The sequence below is a fragment of the Alligator mississippiensis genome, chromosome 3 (genome assembly GCF_030867095.1).
Source record: "Alligator mississippiensis isolate rAllMis1 chromosome 3, rAllMis1, whole genome shotgun sequence".
NCBI lineage: Eukaryota > Metazoa > Chordata > Crocodylia > Alligatoridae > Alligator > Alligator mississippiensis.
This window is the reverse complement of record NC_081826.1, coordinates 180,436,676-180,454,450: the sequence shown is the minus strand read 5'-3', so window position 1 is coordinate 180,454,450 and position 17,775 is coordinate 180,436,676. Positions and strand designations below refer to the sequence as shown.

The 17,775-nt window shown below is 41.1% G+C and overlaps 1 protein-coding gene across 5 annotated transcripts in view; it reads right to left on the bottom strand.

The window, feature by feature from the left end:
- Positions 1 to 17,775, bottom strand: part of BNC2 (basonuclin zinc finger protein 2) — a 478,778-nt gene that overhangs the window by 384,321 nt on the left and 76,682 nt on the right. The window contains exon 1 of one of the 5 annotated variants that reach the window (XM_019483669.2): positions 4,673 to 4,705. The exons of the other annotated variants lie outside the window; for them this stretch is intronic. The gene's annotated coding sequence lies outside the window, so the exon portion shown is untranslated. Of the gene's footprint in view, positions 1 to 4,672; positions 4,706 to 17,775 lie in introns of those variants that run through there. 5 annotated transcript variants of the gene reach the window in all.

Genomic DNA, 17,775 nt, shown 5'->3' with positions numbered 1-17,775 from the left:
GCTCTTTCTACAATTTCCTGCACATATTATGCACTGCTTACATATTATAGATGATACATATTGTAATTTATTTTATTATTGTTTCCATCTGCCTTTCCCATCTAGAAAACTGGTACTTTCAATTATGTCTTCATTTTTAAGTTAATGAAAAAGTCTGTTTCTCATTCCACAGCCTTCCATCTTGAAATCTTCTTCAGGCTTCACCTCCAGTCTGATGGGCAGACAGCCTCCTTATATTTAAAGGTGCAGTTTACAGAAAACCTAATTGCAGATACTTACACCACAAGGGCACCACATTGGACTCACATGGCCAATCTCTGGGTTGTGTGACTCTAACCTTTTCCCTTCCTATGATTCTTTCATTTCCATTGGGAATATTAGATACATCAAAAAGATGCAGGGCCGAGTCCCTAGAGGAAATCACTACTTATTGAAGCCCCTCCTTCCACAATTGATTCAGAGAATATTATCAATTTAGTAACCTTTTCACAAAAACGTAGCTGTCTTGGAATAAAATTATCTTCTAGATTTTCAACAATCCACAGGTTTTTTGCCAGCAGTGCCACCCTTATGCCAGCAGTGAATAAGCAGAGGAGTCACGCTCAACTGTGAAAGGCTCCACAGATATGCTATACACTTAGATTTATAAGCAAAACCTGCTGTAAGAACTACATCTAACAGGCAGCCCCTGTCTTAAGTGACCACTTTTAAGTTTCCCTAAGGTTTCCAGTACAATTTTGTTTGACCTTTAATTAAAGACTACCTCAACGAGGCCCTGGGGTGGCTACTAAGACAGGCCTTTACCATGCATTTATGAATGCACATACATGCACATCCTGTGAGACCCATACATACAGACATACAAGCACACTTTCTTTCTTACAAAAAGAGGTGTGGAATATATCATTTTTTTCTCCAGCTGGCAGTATCCAAAATAAATATTTTTACAAACAATATTTGATTAGAAATAGTAGGCACTTATGTAAATTACAGTCACCCTTCACATTCATTTTCAATATCATAGACTCATATATAATTAAGTAGAATAGGTAGCAAGATGTTCTTCAGGGATGTTTTACTTATTCATAAAGTAAGAGTTAAAATCCTCACTTCCATGGACTTCCCTTACGTGTTGCCATAAGCAAATTAATTTTATGCCTTATAAACAATGATATACAAAGACCCCAACCTAAGTAGATGCTGAATCAGCACCTCTTTTTTTAACTACAGGAGTTAAAGGCATTCAAATATTTTGTATGATCAGAGGCTAAGGACAAATGTAATGTTTAGCCACTTTGAAGGGGAGAGGAGGCAGAAGGGAGGGAAAAGGGGTTACTGTTTCAGAGCATTTAAATATCTGCATGCTTCTGCAGCAACATGGATTATTTTAATGACTGTAAATTTAACCCTTAAATGAAACAGATTTAAAAAGTTACAACTGTTTTGTTATACTTGTATCTCTGCAGGAGCGTGCTGATGCAACACCTTTATCATAATAACATGTCATTTGATACTGGTATAATTAAATATTATATGCAGAGTTTTAGCTGTTTGGAACCAATTTTTTCTTGTTAAACTGCCTAAAGAACATGCTGTGTCACTTTGGTTCTAGGGACCAGACTTGTTGGAGCAGTTATATTCTGTCTACATTGAGATCCTATGCTATTCACTCATTCTTGTGCATTTTCACTGGGAAAAACAGCTTACTTTTTGATAAATTCTAAGCAAAAAAAAAAATCCAATTAATTAACATGTTTTTCAAAAGAATAAAGTACCCATAGTATATAAATAAAATAAAGCAAAGACATTATGTAAAATGAGCATAGTACCAGAAAGTGAAATACAACCAGTAGTAGAGCAATAAATACTCTAATGACTTAAATACAGAACTAGCAAATAAACAGATGGAAGGTGCAATTAAGGGAGACAATTAGTATTAAATTATGCCATATTTCCTGAACTTGGTTTCCAAAGATCAAATTCAGATGTTGCATGTATTCATAGTCTTTGGAAGAGTAAATAAAACATTCTGCACATTACACTCCATAAATCTCATACTTAACTTACCATACAAATTAAATCCAAACACAAACATAACTTTAAAACCTCCTCCTTTCCCACAACATAGTTATACAACCAAGCTAATCAGCATTGCCAAGCATGAATTTCAATATCTTAGATCAATATAGCTTCAAATCAAATAATTAAGCAATAGTTGTACCAGGCAAACTGGTCATGTTTTAACATTTTGTCATATTTGGGGTGCTTGTTGTATACAAGAATGTTCTAAAATGCTCACATGAACTTGGGTCTGTACACTAAAGTCACTACACTGAGAGGTTTTCAAATTGGTTCAAGAAACACTTGCTTCACTCCTAGGACAGAAGCTACAGTACAAATCATCTGTCTATCTTCAAGAAGTAATGTTTCCTGCTTGCTGAAGCACTATTGCAGGTGTCTTCTTTAGAGTTTCCAGAGGCTTTTTCTAACCAACAAGCCTCAAAAATGCAAGCACCTATCTCTATTCTGCCTCCCACAGAAAATGGAAGCTAAACTGAGGCACTTTACCCCTGAACAGAAACCTGCTGAAGTGCCAGGATGTGGCCTCCAATGACTGAGGCATAAAGCAGACATGAAACAGTAACTAGGGATTAAGTTGATGTGCAGTAAATTCTTCTTCCTTTTTAAATCAATGTAATTGCTTCCTGTAGCCATACCCTAATTTACCAATATCCCAAGACCTCTTAGAGCTAGATTCTACAGTGTACAATGTAATTTTGGTAATGGGATAAAGCATGAAAACAATGCTTTTTAAATATCTTTAACATGGATTCTCAGCCTATGTAACCCCTGCTGCACCTTTACTGATGTCAATGAAGCTATCCAGTTTTACACCAACTTACTATATGGCCCACTATCTTTTGGAGTCTAATACACTGAAATAACTATTCAAATGAGAATGCCTTTACCTGAAGACATTGGTTCTCAAATAAGATGCTGTGGCACCCTGGGGTATTGCAAGAATCTGACACAGTGCCTTAACACCTGCAACACTACGGCAGGGTGAAGTTGCCCGTGGTGTTCAGGAAGCATGTCAAAGCCAAACTGGGAAGGGTAGTGGCAACTTGCCTGCCTGCATAATATAATGCAGGCAAGTGTGACTTTCAACTGCAGGCACTTCTCAGTTTGGCTCGTAAAGAAAGGCAAATGGGACAGTTCCATCTACATCATGCACCTCTGTTTCCAAGATACACCTAGGTACTGTGTATTAGGGGTGTGCGAAGCAGGCCCTATTTGATCCGGATTTGGCCCGAATCAGGGACAGTGACTCCATTAGTTGATTCAGATCACTGCCCCTAATTTGATTCGTCCAAATCCAAATCTGGAGATTCAATGCTAATTCAGAGAATCAGCGATTTGGACATAGACACAGCTTTAAACGTTTTTTCTACATACCTCGAGGTAGCAGGTGTGGCTCATGAACGCTGCAATGCTGCGCATGGCGCATCCCACAGGAGTGCAGAGGGGCCCTCCACGTGCTCAGCAGCAAACCCGGAAGTAGATCGGAAGTACTTCCTGTCCACTTCTGGGTCTGCCAGGGAGCACGCTGGGGGTCCCCCCTTGCACCTACCCGGCTCAGCAATCGGCTGCAGGGGGACCCCGGGTGGCCTCCGCCAGACCCAGGAAGCACCAGACACCGAGTGAGGGGAGGGGCGGGGGGCGCCCCCAGCATGCTTCCCGGCAGACACAGAAGTGGATTGGAAGTGCTTCTGGTCCATTTCCAGGTCTGCTACTGAGCATGCTGGGAAGCCCCCTGTGCTTCTCTGGGATGTTCCATCCACCCCACCATCACAGCACCATTCATGTCCAGATCTCTGAATCTTTCCGAATCTCTTCGAATGGATTTGAAGGGTTCTGATATGATTCAGAGAGATTAAAGGGTCCTCTAATTCAATTCAGATTCGGAGATTCAGCCACTGAATCAGGCTGAATCTCCACCGAATCGAATCAGGGACCACAGCTTTGCACAACCCTACTGTGTATGCAGCCCAGCAGCTCATTCCTGCCAGCCAGCTTCCCGGAACTCTGTCTGTTCAGGGGAAATTATGCTGGGGAATTAAGGGAAGAACTTGGCCTAGTGGTTCCTGATCCCCATGTGTCACCTGGGGGCCATGTATGGTGTGGGGGAGGGGAAGTCCACTGCTGTGGTTGGAGAAAACACGTACTGAGCCAGACAGAGCTAGGCGACAGCTCCCTGTCAGTGGCCTGAAGGCGTGAATAAAATAGAATTACAATTATATAAGCAATTAATAATGTATTAATTAATAATAGGAGTATAATGTTTACAACATAATATTCATAATATATTTATATTACTGTCATTTTTAAAATGGGGTACCACTAAATTCTGGAAAGTTTTGCCATGCCTTGAGTCTAAAAAGGTTGAGAACCACTGTCTTAAAATAAATAACAACTACCTTCCACTATTTAATGCTCAACCTACTCCTTTATTAAAAAACATGTAAAAAAGTAGCGGATTGGCAGCATGCCCAGAAACTTATTGAATCAATGTTCTGATAAAACAGGAAAGGACAGCATTTCAGAGTTCGGGACTTTTACTCCCACCTTTCAGATGAGATCTTTCAAAATTATAGATACAGTGATGACTTACTGAAATATTTAAACCACCAGTTCAATCTTTGTGAATGTCAATTCTTTATTTCTTGCTCACTCTAAAAGAAAAAAAAATACAAAAATCAAATTCCCAGTTCCCTACATTGGAGACAATCAAGGCAGGTTCAATTAGTAAGATGTAAACAATCAGGAAATAAATTTTCCGTTCTGGAACACCATATCCTCTGCAATCTATTAATTATGGGAAATGGTATGCACAAAGAATAAAAGCATATTGCTAAAGAAAGTGGTAATAGGTACCCTGACTCACTTGGGAAAATATTTATAAAAGAAAATGATCTGTTCACCAGCATCTGCAGTCTCTTCCTAGCAAAGAATCCATCAGCAGAAAACTAAGTAGCTATTTTGCTATTCTTGATAACGGTGATGATTAAGGTCAGGTGTTCTCCTTACAGTTATCTCTTTTGTGAAACAAGCCCTTTCTGCCCAGGGTGTTCTCAGGTAGAATAGAATTTTATTTCTTCTACATCAGGTATATCAGTTTTCTTATGCTTTTCAACATACTAGCTACCTAGTCAAGACAGAAAAGGATGGGAACATGAAAGCTCACTTCTTGACTGAGGGCTTGTCTACATATGGAGTTATTCAAAAGCAGTTATTCCAGAAAAGTGATTCTGAATGACTAATTTCATTCAGTGTCTACACATGGAGTCATTTAGAAATATCCATTTCCAAAATATGAGCATTCATATATGGAGTCATTCAAAAATAGCCTTTCTGTTTTAAATTCACACCTTGCTTTAAGCCAAAATTATTTTCAAGTGCAAACAAGCCATTATTCCAAGTATTTGAGTATTTCTGGGGACTCTGTACATGGCTAGATTATGCCATAGGTTTGAGGATTTGCAGAGAAGGAGGACTTAACAATTTCCCAAGATATGTAGAAAGGAAAATTCAAGCTTCCTAAAGATTCCAGACTTTGGGCAACCGCTTTTGTGGCTACTATGTTGCTAAAGATTCTTTCATTGATAACCATCCTTCCCAAAGCACAGTCTTAGTGAAATGATGGCAAGCATAAAATAAGTTTTGACAGACAGACAGATGGAGGTCGTAAATCTGAAAGGAATTATTGTGAAGGCTTGCTGAGCTGAAACAACTTTCAGGCCAGAAAGCTAGGATTCACTTCTAGTTTGAAAAAAATGCTACCTGGAAGCCTGAAACTGTGTCTGAACTACCACAGAACTTCAAAGTGACTACAGTGTAAACCACAGTGAAAACAAAGGCATGCTACATAGTTACAGTTTTAAAGCACTAGAGTTAGAGCATATAACATATATTTTGCTTTATATTACAATAGCCTTTAATATAGACCTATAGAAAACATAATATACTTTATAATAGCAATTACAGTGTGATACAGTACAATCTTCAGTAGATTATGAATATTGTAGCATTATGAATTGAAGTAACTTAAATGACATCTATGAAAATCATATGCTGAATGTTATACTAGTCATAGTATTTTTTCAAAGTGCTATAGTGAATTACTATGATGTTACATTTTAAAATATTAAAATTATAACTATATTAAATTAGTTATACAGTAAATATTGCTATAGATGCTACAAAAACACTGCACTAAACTGTCCAGCAGTAAAACACCATATTTTTTTCCTGGAAAAGCTAATAATTGGTTCAAATTCATTCCCCCAACTCTGTTCATGTTAGCAGACATACCACAGATTAGTTTAACTCAATGAGCATAATAAAGAGAAGAACCAGTCTCATAGTGATATTTAGTTGGCAGCTTTCTCCTGAATAGCCCAGCAACAAACCCAAATCAGGAAAAAACATGCAAATCAAAGTTTTTCAACCAGACCTTCTAGCTCTGCCATAGTCCAATTAACACAATATACACAATGGTACACCTAGAAGCCTCAAATAGGTCGAGTCATTGTGGCTTGCCAGGTTCAAAATGTAAATGAAAGCCAAAGTTTCAGTGCCTTGATTCAATGCAAAAACCAATAAAGGAGCTAAACTGGATCCCTGGAAATTGCCCAGTTCAAGAATAATTTCCCCTAGTATTGTAGCACTGGTAAAACAGTGATGCACCATCACCCTTACAGTTTCCGCAGCAAAGGTAGCTGAGGAAAAAGTGTTGCTTAAAGTGCTAACTTCAAAAGCATTGCTTAAAGTGCAGGCATCAGCAGCTGGCCCTAAAGATCCAGACAAAACGAACCAGCTCTGGAAACTGTACTTAATGCTAAACTGGCTATACCAGCCATAGAATCAAGAAGAAGCAGAGTCATTCACCTTTGATCATCTCTCTTCCTACCAGCCCTGAAGTGAACCAGTTCAACATACAGCTTAATCAGACCAGAGGATGTGTCGTCTTGTCCAGTTGTCCCACATAAACTAAGATGGGTGGCACAATTTCTCCAACATTTGTCATCCTAATTCTGATGTAAAAGTAATATGCCAGTGGGAAACTTAAAAAATAGACTTTCAAGGGTTAAAAGAAATAGCAGGTGACCTAAATCAGAACTTTAGTTTACAGGCACAAAGCGTGGAAGAAAAATTGACTTGTTTCAAAGATGTACTAACAAATGTCTAATGGAAGAGCATCCTTTTTAAGCAGGAAAAAAAACACCAAGATGACTAAATGGACAAAGTAAGGAAGCAATAGAAGAAATATTGGTGAAAAATAGGGCATAGAAGCAACTAAAACTATCAGGATGAAATGATTTAAGGGAAAAATACGTGTAGGGAGTCAGTATGTGTAAAAAAATAAAATTACAGAGGCGAAGAGGGGAGTATCAAAAGGGACAGCAAGCAATATAGCAAAGAATAATAAGGCTTTCTACAAATACATAAAAGGAAAGAAGACAGAAAAGGATGAAATGAGCACATTAAAGTATAAAACAGATGCTTAGATACAGAACGATGTGAGGTTTATGGTGGGATTAAACACCTTCTTCACAAGCATAATTCTCTTGGAAAAAAAGGGCACTGTAGATCTATGGCAGGATGAAGTTACTATTGGCTCCAAGATCAAATAAGCAGAGCAGCAGCAACATACTGCTCTTGTCGTTCACCCTAGGTTAGGAGGGCAACTATACATAAATACACTGTTCCATTTTGGAATTATTCAATACTATATTAATAGGTCAACAAATGATAATTAACACTTGCATTTTTATTTGGGGCATCATTGTAATATGAAGGGACATTAGCAGCAGACTACAAGAAAGCCTATTTTGTGTCTATTTTTTGAACAGTTACCAAAGTTATTTCAATTCTAGAGAAGATCTATTATAGATAATATGGTGACCGCAACATGATATGAAGCAAGTAAAAGAATAGAATTACCAAAAGCACTTATCAGTCTAGTCAAATCTAGCCAAGTATTTTTAACAGGTAACAACAGTTTAAATAAATGGAACATAAACTTATTTATCTAGATTTTAGTAAAAGTAAGTGACTTCAACATTCAGTTGGTAAGCTGAATAAATAATGAGTAGAGTACAATGGATATCAATATCAACAGAGGCTCTTCCAACCAGGTGACAATTGAGGTTGGACCCATTTCTGTTTGAACATTATAGACCAATTCACCAATATGCTACAGCTGTTTTGCACTGCTCCAACAATGCAAAGTAGTAATAACTGTCTTTTTAATTAGCCAGTCAAGCCACATTAATGAGTGCTTCACATTGCTGGAGTAACATAAAGCAGCTGGTGTACACTGGCAAGTCACAGTCAATAAAACTATTTTGAAAACTGAACTGAGATACATAGTGGCGATATTTACAATAAATTAAATTAACAGGTATGGCTGGTATTACCAAAAAGGTATTGCCAAAACGCAAGATTTCATTATGATGGACTTTTGGCAGAAGACCAGGGCAAAAAAACATGCAAGTGTAAGGTAACCTGAGCATTCTCCCCACCAAAAGGTTGCACTAACATCTAGAGGTGCACCGATACATCAGGCCAATATTGGATCAACGCCAATATAAAGCAAATTTACTATATTGGACATTGGCCATATCAGGCCAATAATTTGGCTGATTAATGGCCCATCCATGTTCACAGCCACAGTGCAGCACAGGCAGCAAGGATCACAGCCTGGCAGGGTGGAGAACCGCCTCCAGCTGGTAAGTCTGGTGTGGTGGAAGGGGAGGGAGGAGGGAAGAGGCATCATGGGGCAGATCAAGGCCCCTGCAGGGAGGGAGGGGTGGGGCTGGGGCAGGGACTAGGGCAAGCACTGCCCATTTGGGGCAGGGCAGGCGCGGCATGGAGCTGAGGCTCGTCCAGGGAGCGCGGGGCGGGGTTGAGGTTCCTGCCACTGTGTGCCTTTCAGCCAGAAGCTGCTGGTCCAGCAGCTCATCCGGCACTTGCCTGCTCATTCAGTGGCTCCCGCTGCTGCTCCTGTCAGTCATCCAGGAAGGTATGGGGGGGTGCGTGCCCCCGGATCCATGCAGCATGGGCTGGGGCTGCGCCGAGCTCTTCCCGGCGCAGCAGGGCAGCACTGGGAAGGGGCTACAGTGAATTTGTGGCTGCAGCCCTCCCCATAGCCCCTTTCCTGGTGTAGCCCCACCCCACCAGGAAGAGCTTGGCAAAGTGCCAGGCCCAGCCTGCCCCACGCAGATCCAGGGACACACACCGCCCTCCCCATGCCTTATTGGACAACTGGTGGGAGCAGTGGTGGGATCTGCCGGACAAGCAGGCAAGCACTGGAAGAGCCACCAGACAAGCGGCTCCTGGCTGGAAGGTATGCAGCAGCAGGAACTGCCCCCACCACTCCACGCCCTCAGATAAGCCGCAGCTCCGTGTTGCACCCGCCCCACCCCACCCTGGAAGCGCTTGCCCCAGCCCTTGCCCCAGCCCCATGCCTCCTTCACCATGGGGTCCTTGATGTGCCCCCCAATGTCCCCTCCCTCCACAACAGATTTACCAGCTGTAGGCTGCTCTCCACGCTGCTGGGCTGGTATCAGAAAATTGGCCTATATGCCTCCTTAAAAACTGACTATCAGGATGGGCTGCAAAAATCTCTATTAGTGCACCCCTACTGACATCTCTTGAATCATTCTGATAACATACAAGAGTTGTTAGCAGCTGCTAACAACAAGTCCTGCCCATTTGAAGGAAAAGATGAAAGGATGGTGTTAGCCCTTTCTCCTTCCAGTCTGTATTGAGAGGTGGTAGAATTAGATGGCAACCATGCTTACAAGCTATGTAGTTTGGCTTGAAAGCACCCAGTTTGTTCTCTGGGGTGGAAGGAGAATGGAGCTGCATGTGATATCTTGGAGGACTAAGTGGGCAAAGCTGGGGAACCTGGAGCTAATTAGAAAGCAAAGCTGGAGACAGTAGAAGAGTTAGGGAGATAGAAGAATGAGGAACCAGAGCAAGAAGGTACAAGAAACTGTAATAATCAAAATGAAGGCAGGAGATACTGCAAGAAGAAGTGGAATTAAATGAGGAAGGAATAAAGGAAGAACAGGCACTGGAAAACAAAACCAAGATGAAACACAGCAAAACATGCAAGAGAGAAAAAAGGAAAAGGAAAGAAAAATAGGTACAGATAAAGTACTTTGACAGTGTTTCTAATTCTTCAAAAAGATATTCCAATAAAATACAAAAATAGCTAGGAGAATGTGTGAAAGAGGAAGAATATGTGTGTTTGTTCAAATGTTTGAGGTTGTTTTAAAGGAAGTGAAAGCAATGAGCACTTCCTTACCTTGGAGGGATTAGGTACTACTTAGTTAATTTTTTTCAGTTTAAATTTTCCCCTCTATGTAATAAAACTTTTTTTTGATAATTTAAACAGAAGATTAAGGTAAAACCCTAAGAGAAACAACAAAGATCTACTGTGAATAACTGAACTAGGTAAGCAGCAACATGTGCATTAGTTAAAGAGGAAAAAACTAAATGCTATTTAAGAATTGAAGGTTTAATGCTTATAACTATTTTTTCTCAAGCAAACCCTGACATTCATGGTGAAAATCCTCAGACCATATAACTCAATCTCCCTAGACATAAAGAGTGAAAAAGCAATATATAAGTGTTTCTATACCAAACATAAATGTTTCCATATATACCTTCCTTCAGTCATTTCCTTACTTCATCCAAAAAAACCCAATAGTTATGAACACTAGATCTTTAACATTTGGGAATCTGCAAGGTAAGATGACCATAATTATGAAACCAACTACCAAAAAGATTCACATCTTTGAGCAAGTATGAGGCTAGAGTGCCTCATTCCAACCTAAATACCAGACACACCATACCCGTGGAGTAGGAGGTAGGTAAACAGAGGTTCTGCCCCGTCTCACCATCACAGAGGCATGTTTGTACTCATTATTATAAAACAGAAATCATAGATTCAGTTTGCTAAGTCCACTTTTAAAGCACCACAAATGAAGTTTTCATGTTAGTTTGTCATGCCAATCACAGCACAACTTTATGCAATCAGGTGTCACAAAAAACAGTGGTCGAAGAAGTCATTAAATTCAGCAATGAACACATTAATGTATTCCTAAGCAGTCACCATTTTCCCAGGTTCAATATGTGGAAGGGATTTTTCATGTATAGAATCAACACATTATTTCCATTAATAACTAGAAAAAAATAGGATCATAAAGAGAGGGGACAAAAATTCATCCCCTGCTACAATTAATTAAATGCACAATAGCAATGCATTTAATTCCTGAAAATTGTTAAATAATAAATGATAACACGCATATTAAAATTATGTTGTATATATAGTTTGCATATTATATATAATACATACTTTAGCCATGCTGGGCAAAATGAAGACACAATGATTGGGGAGGTGGGGGGAGGGGGGGATTTGGATGAAAAAGGGGCTCAAATGAACTCACAATTCAACTTCCCACTGAGCTAGAGGCAATAATCACATTGGTAAATCAACTATTAATAAACACTAACATACTACAGTACAGGACTGCCCAACAGGGCCAACATGTGGCCCATGAACTGTTCATATGCGGCCTGTGGGTCGACTGCCACTTCCCACTGTTTTAATTGAAACTGAAGCCATGCAGACAGTGAAAATAGCTGCTACTTTACAGCTTAGGGCAGTGTTCTCCATGTTTTTGGACTGGAGTCACTCACTGGACTCAAGACACCCCTCTACAACTTATGTGATTTGAGTGGCACCCAATTTCAATAACTAGTTTATAAGTTGCAATGCTTGTCTCCTTGCAGAGGGGCTAGGCAATGGGGGTGGGTGATTGGCCAGGCAGGGGCATGTGCTTATCTGCTTAGCTTATCTGTTTATCTCCTCACAACTTGAGGCAGCCTGCATAGGATCTGGTGGTACACCAGGGTACCCCAGAACCCTGGTTGAAAATCACTGGCTTAGGGGTTAGGCAGCACACTGTTAGGACACAAGGCCCATGAGGAGGATAGGAGAGCCAGAAAAAGATGCGTGAGACAAGCGGAATGCAGGTTTAGGGGCTACAGAAGAATGGAAAAAGGAGGAATTATGAGGGGGTGGGAAAATGAGGGTGCTAGATGACAGCTTCCACAACCTAATCAAGGTCTAGTGAGCCAAGGGGGAAGGATATATTTTGCAGGTATACCCAAACATGGATGCCATCCTACACTGAAGAAGGTAGCTTACGTTTCAAAAACTAAAATGGAAACCCTTCTCAAAACCCTTCTCAAATTTATTACTGTGGAGAGGAAAAAGAGATCGGGGGAACAGGAAGCGGGACCACGTTGGGTGAGCAGCACTTCCAGAGCAGCTACTCTTTGAAGCTGGGAGGAGGCAGCGGGGACATGGCTCGCTGAGAATAGAGAAAAAAACAGTGGTCATGGAGAGGACAAGCTGTGGAGCAAAGACTGGGACGGAGAGGTCCTGGGAGCCGGCTCTGGTGAAAGGAGAGGGACTGAACTGGGAGGAGAACCTGGGAGCCTCTGAAGAAGGGAAGATAGTCGACTCGCCTAGATGAGGTAAGGGAAGAGGTAGAAGCCGCAAATAAAAAAACAAACAAACTGATGAACAAAGGAGAACAATGGTGGATTCCCAACAGAACAAGTTCAGGTCAAGTTCATTTTTGTTTTTTCTGTTTTGTTTCCCCAGTATCATTTGGGAATCCTGATTGGGACAGTTGGTGTTCTGGGAGCCAAAAAGGGAAAGGGAGAAAAGAAACAAGAGACTAAAGGAAGTTTCTTTGTAGTTTAATGAATGAAAGACAAAAAGAGTTAAGATCATTGAAGTTACCTATGTTCATGCATGTTGTTTTATGTTAAATAAACCCATTGAAGTGTCTTGGAAAATTGAAAAATAAAAACAATTTAAAAAGAGTATTTTGGTTTACAATAAAGTGAATTGATTGACCACATAAAGAAACAAGTGGGTTCTTTTTAGTGGTAAAGTATCCTGGGGTTTGTCCAGAAGAGCCAGAAGTGAGACATCAATTGACAAGAAAAAGGTTCCATCTGTATTGCTGGGGTCATTCTGCGTTCGTAACACCTCCCGACTGATAACTTCGAATAAGATCAAGACGTGGTAGGCCAGAGTCAGTTTTAAAACGCGGAAGTACTTCAGTCGGGCTTCCCGAGATATAAGAAGAAAAAAAAGGGAACACCCCCACCCCCAAAAATTACATTAGTAAGCATCTCATGATACTTGAAAGCCTGACTCAAGACACTTGAGCATGAGGACTAGCTGATACACATGTTTAGAGATTCATAAAAAAAATTGCTCTTGTTAGTTATTTAAGTAGCACTGTTATAATTTTAAGTTTCAGCCGAAACTTTCAAAGCTTAGATGTTTGTGGGGTTTTCCCTGAGAAGCCTGTCACAGATACCGCTATTCCTCTAAGAAGCTTACACCTCCTTTGCGCTCTTGTTGCAGCTATCTTGAAGTCTGATTCTACTGCACTAATTAGTAGGAGCCAATAATGTGAGACTCATCCTGTTACAGTGATTGAGACTTTTACTAGGTTCCCCTGTACTGAAGCCCACTATATAAATAGTCTATTAATTATGGTGGTAAAAATATAGAAGGTTAGAGTATGACCCTGATTACACAGCTACAAAATGATGGAAACTGAAGCCATAACTGCTATCAACGCTCAGTAAAAATTAAGTATGTTGAAAATAACTTACATACTTCAACTGTATGTGACTGTATTTGAACAGTAGCTATATCTCTCACTCACACATATGAGATAGGAATTATAATGCATGATTTGGGTCTATGTTTGTCATGGAAATACGTGTTCTGAAATTCTTCAAATGAGTTATGTGATATGTGTTTTGGCTTGTATTTAAACTTATCTGTACATTCAACTGTTTGATTTATAATTAAAATTTATAATACAAAAAATATGTGGATTATAGTACTTGGGCTACTTAGATAGCAGGAATATTAAGAAAAAAAAACACAAAGATAACAGGTTCCATATCTAAGTCCAGTATGATCTATACTGGGACACTGTCTACCAAGTTCAAAAGAGAGAAATATTTGCTGCTCATATTAATTTATATGATGGAAATAAAGAGACAATCATCATTACAACAAGAACAACTACAGCATAAATACATTTTACATCAAGTTCTCCACAAATTAAATAGATCCATTAGATAGATTGGTTAGATAGGACATTTTAAGTAGAAATCATATTTCTGCACTTCATACTGTTGCATAAATACAGATTTAAAAATCTGTCAGTGCAACAGACCCGGAATTTTTTTCCCCACAGCCTAGTGATTTTAAATGCCCTGTGACCATCTTAAGCACTGCCAATAACAACATTTGGTACCTAGCACAAAGAAAATGGATGCTAAAATTGTTTAAAGTATTTTTAATGTGTGTTTTAAATATCTTCCCAACGCAAAGAAAAAATGGTTTTGATATATGACTGAAACATAGAAAATAGTTCTGTTATACAGTTACCTTATGTTTTTAGGAGATAGAAAAATAATGACCTTGAATCTGATGGTTTCTATAATCATATTGCACCACAAAGACCAGGTTATATAAAACAACATAAAATAATGTGGATAGAAGTGATGACCTGATTAAAAGAAAGTGATTCCAAAGCCAGATAACTATCTGACAACACATGTTAGGACCGTATAGACTATTCACTAATCAGGCCAGATTATGCTATTCCATATATTTTTCAATTAACCTTTTTTCAATTAACCTTTTTTCTCATATCTTTAACTGCCACATTAGACACTGCAGAGATGATAGGAGAAAGGCCTTAAATAACGCCTCTAACCTTATCATGAAAAATCAGAGCTCCCCCTGCCCCCTTCACTCACCAGGATGTGGGTCCAGCTGCAATGGTCCCCACCCCCCACCACTGCTTTGTGTCACTGAGCAGCCCTGATATGCTGGTGCCCTGCCTATGCCATTGCCCCTCACTGCCCACCCACAGCCCCCTGAGCCTTGACAATGCCCCTCATTCCCCACCCACAGCCCCCTAGACCTCCTGATTCCCCTCAGTCCCAACACACAGCCCACCACCCCCTGCCCCAGCCCTTCCAGAGAGGGCCACCAGCTGCCAGGGCTACAGGGCCAGGGGCAAAGGACTTGGGTCTGCAGCCCCCTGCCCCCACCAGAAGCACCCAAGCCCTGGCTGCTGTCTGTGGGAGGCAGCAGATGCTGCAGCAGAACACAGTGAGGAGTCCAACTGCATGCTGTACCTGTGGGCTCAGGGTTCCCCACCCTGCTGCCCTCCCCCTGAGGCCTCCATGGCCCAGCAGGTGGGACCCAGCACAGCAGGGCACAGCATGACAGGGAGACTAGGTGCTACCACCAGGAACCCCCCACTGCCACAGCGAGGTGCCCCTGGCCCGCCCAGCAGCAGTGGTGGGCAACAGCTCTGGGCCACCACCCCCCACCCTGCTGCCACATGGGCACAGGACACCTCACCATAACAGTGCAGGGTTCCTGGTGCACTGGGTCCTACCCATTGAGCCATGGAGGCCCCAGGGGGAGGGCATCAGGGTGGGGATCCCTGAGCCCACAGCCACCCCACCATGCACAAATCTGGAAGTCACTAACTCCCCATTCCCCCTATAAATGCATGCAGTAGCAGGGAGCCAACCCCCCCCCCCCCCGACAAGCCACCTGTGCCTCCGTCCTGCTCCCTGCCAAAGTCTTATGGGTGTGCAATGCTGCCCAGGCCCCAAGACCCAGGCCCCATGGACCATCCCAGCTAGGCAGCTTCAGAAGCCCCAGCCCCAGCCTGCAATGGGAAACCCGCCATTTCCCACATTTTTCTCCTTTAAAGGAGAAAAATCAGTATTTTACCATGACAAACAGAAAACCTGGATTCCTACTGATTACAGACCAGAGCAACATCATTGTCAACATTTCAATGTTTCCTTCATATAACTGAGTAGCATAACCAGTGATCCTCAGCCATGGTGCCATAGCTACCTCTGTTCCCTCAAGATCCTTTTAGGGGTGCTGCAAGATAAATTTAGATATTTCAAATAGGAATCTAGAACGTCAAAAGCATTCTGACCCATTGTAATCTTTCCAAGTGTGACAGAATTGCTTTAGTATTTTCCATAGCCAAAAAGTGAATGAAAGCTGCATTTGCTGAGGGGTGCCTTGAGTCTAAAAAGGTTGAGAACCATTAAGTTACAATAAGAGAACAGAAAATCATGACAAATAGGCTGGTAGGTAGCTCTAACAAAACTTGAAGCAACCCTGAAAATGCCAAAAGACCATGGAGGGCAGATGACAGACTTCCAGCATGCTACTGAAATGGCCCGTTCCACATTATTGCATAGAACTCAGTTAACTTGAGTTCATTAGGGTGTGCAGAGATGCCTGAAGTAGGTCTGAACAAGCTGGCTCAAGTATTAGAAGCCATACAGTTATGTCAGTTGGACTCTGCCTGGGCTAACACATCCTATTTCTCAGCAGCACTAAATTAGTCTGGGCAGAGCACTTTGCTAGCATGGCCATGCAGCTTTTATTACCTGAGCTAGCTCTGAACAGTGCTGCATTGTACCATGTAGCCATACCCATAGAAGCAAGAGAAAACAGTGTTTCAGGCAAGGTACTGGAGTCCAAGTTTATTAAAAATGTATATTTAACATTGACTATTCATTAAAAACAAGTAGATCATGCCTAAAAAAAAATAAAAAAAAATAGGTTATTTATATAGGGTCCTTCACATGGCAATTACATTCCTGAATCTAACTAAGTTAATAATGACTAGAAGTTTTCACTGATTATGGGACAGGCTGTAAAGTAACTACTCTAAGTAAAAGATAGTGTGTAGCTATGCTGACCAGATGACAAACTGTGGAATGAACTGTGTTATTATTTGGTCCTTGCTTCCCTCCTTGCTCTAGGCAGAAAGTCATCTGCTTCAGCCCATTACCAGATGCAGATTACTTCTCTCCCAGTGCAGGCTCCATTGCTCAGGCTGGCACAGTGATAAGAGGTTGTGCTTTACATTTGCTTATTACCCTGTGTAGGTTTGCAGGGCAACTAACAATGTTTCCCTTTTCTTTTTCCAATATATTAAATGCATGTAGTATAGCTTCTTTACCTGAAGTGCACAACCCACCAATGAAATGACTATAACAGCAAACCAAGAGACCTCCAGAATTCTCATACTGCCACAAAATACATTTTGCCTCCTCCCCATTGTAGGAAAAAATGCTGCATAAATATAAGTCTTTCCATACACTCAGGTCAATAAAACATTTTCATGCCACAGTGGGGAATAAACTGAATGGTCTAGAGACCCAGCCCATCAAATATAGGAAGTGTGAACATTTGGGCTCCACTTGATCATATGTTGAACTACTACCTTGAACTGCATGTACTACCTAGCTGGAAGTCAGTATTGTCTGTGGAAAACAAACTGTACAGGTACTATGCAAGAAATATCACAATGTATAAATAATATGCACAGATTCATTCTGCTTAAATTGGTTTAGCTCAGGGATATCCAACTTCTGAGAAGCCAAGGGCTGCGAACTCCCAGCTAAAAGCAACTTAGGTCACATGCCCTCTGGGGTGTGTGCTGCAGGAACACTCCTCCTTCCACCCTGCTGTGCTGTGCCATACAATGCAGGGCCCCTGAACTGCCAGGTATCTCTGGGATGTGGCTAGGAACTGAAAGGTGG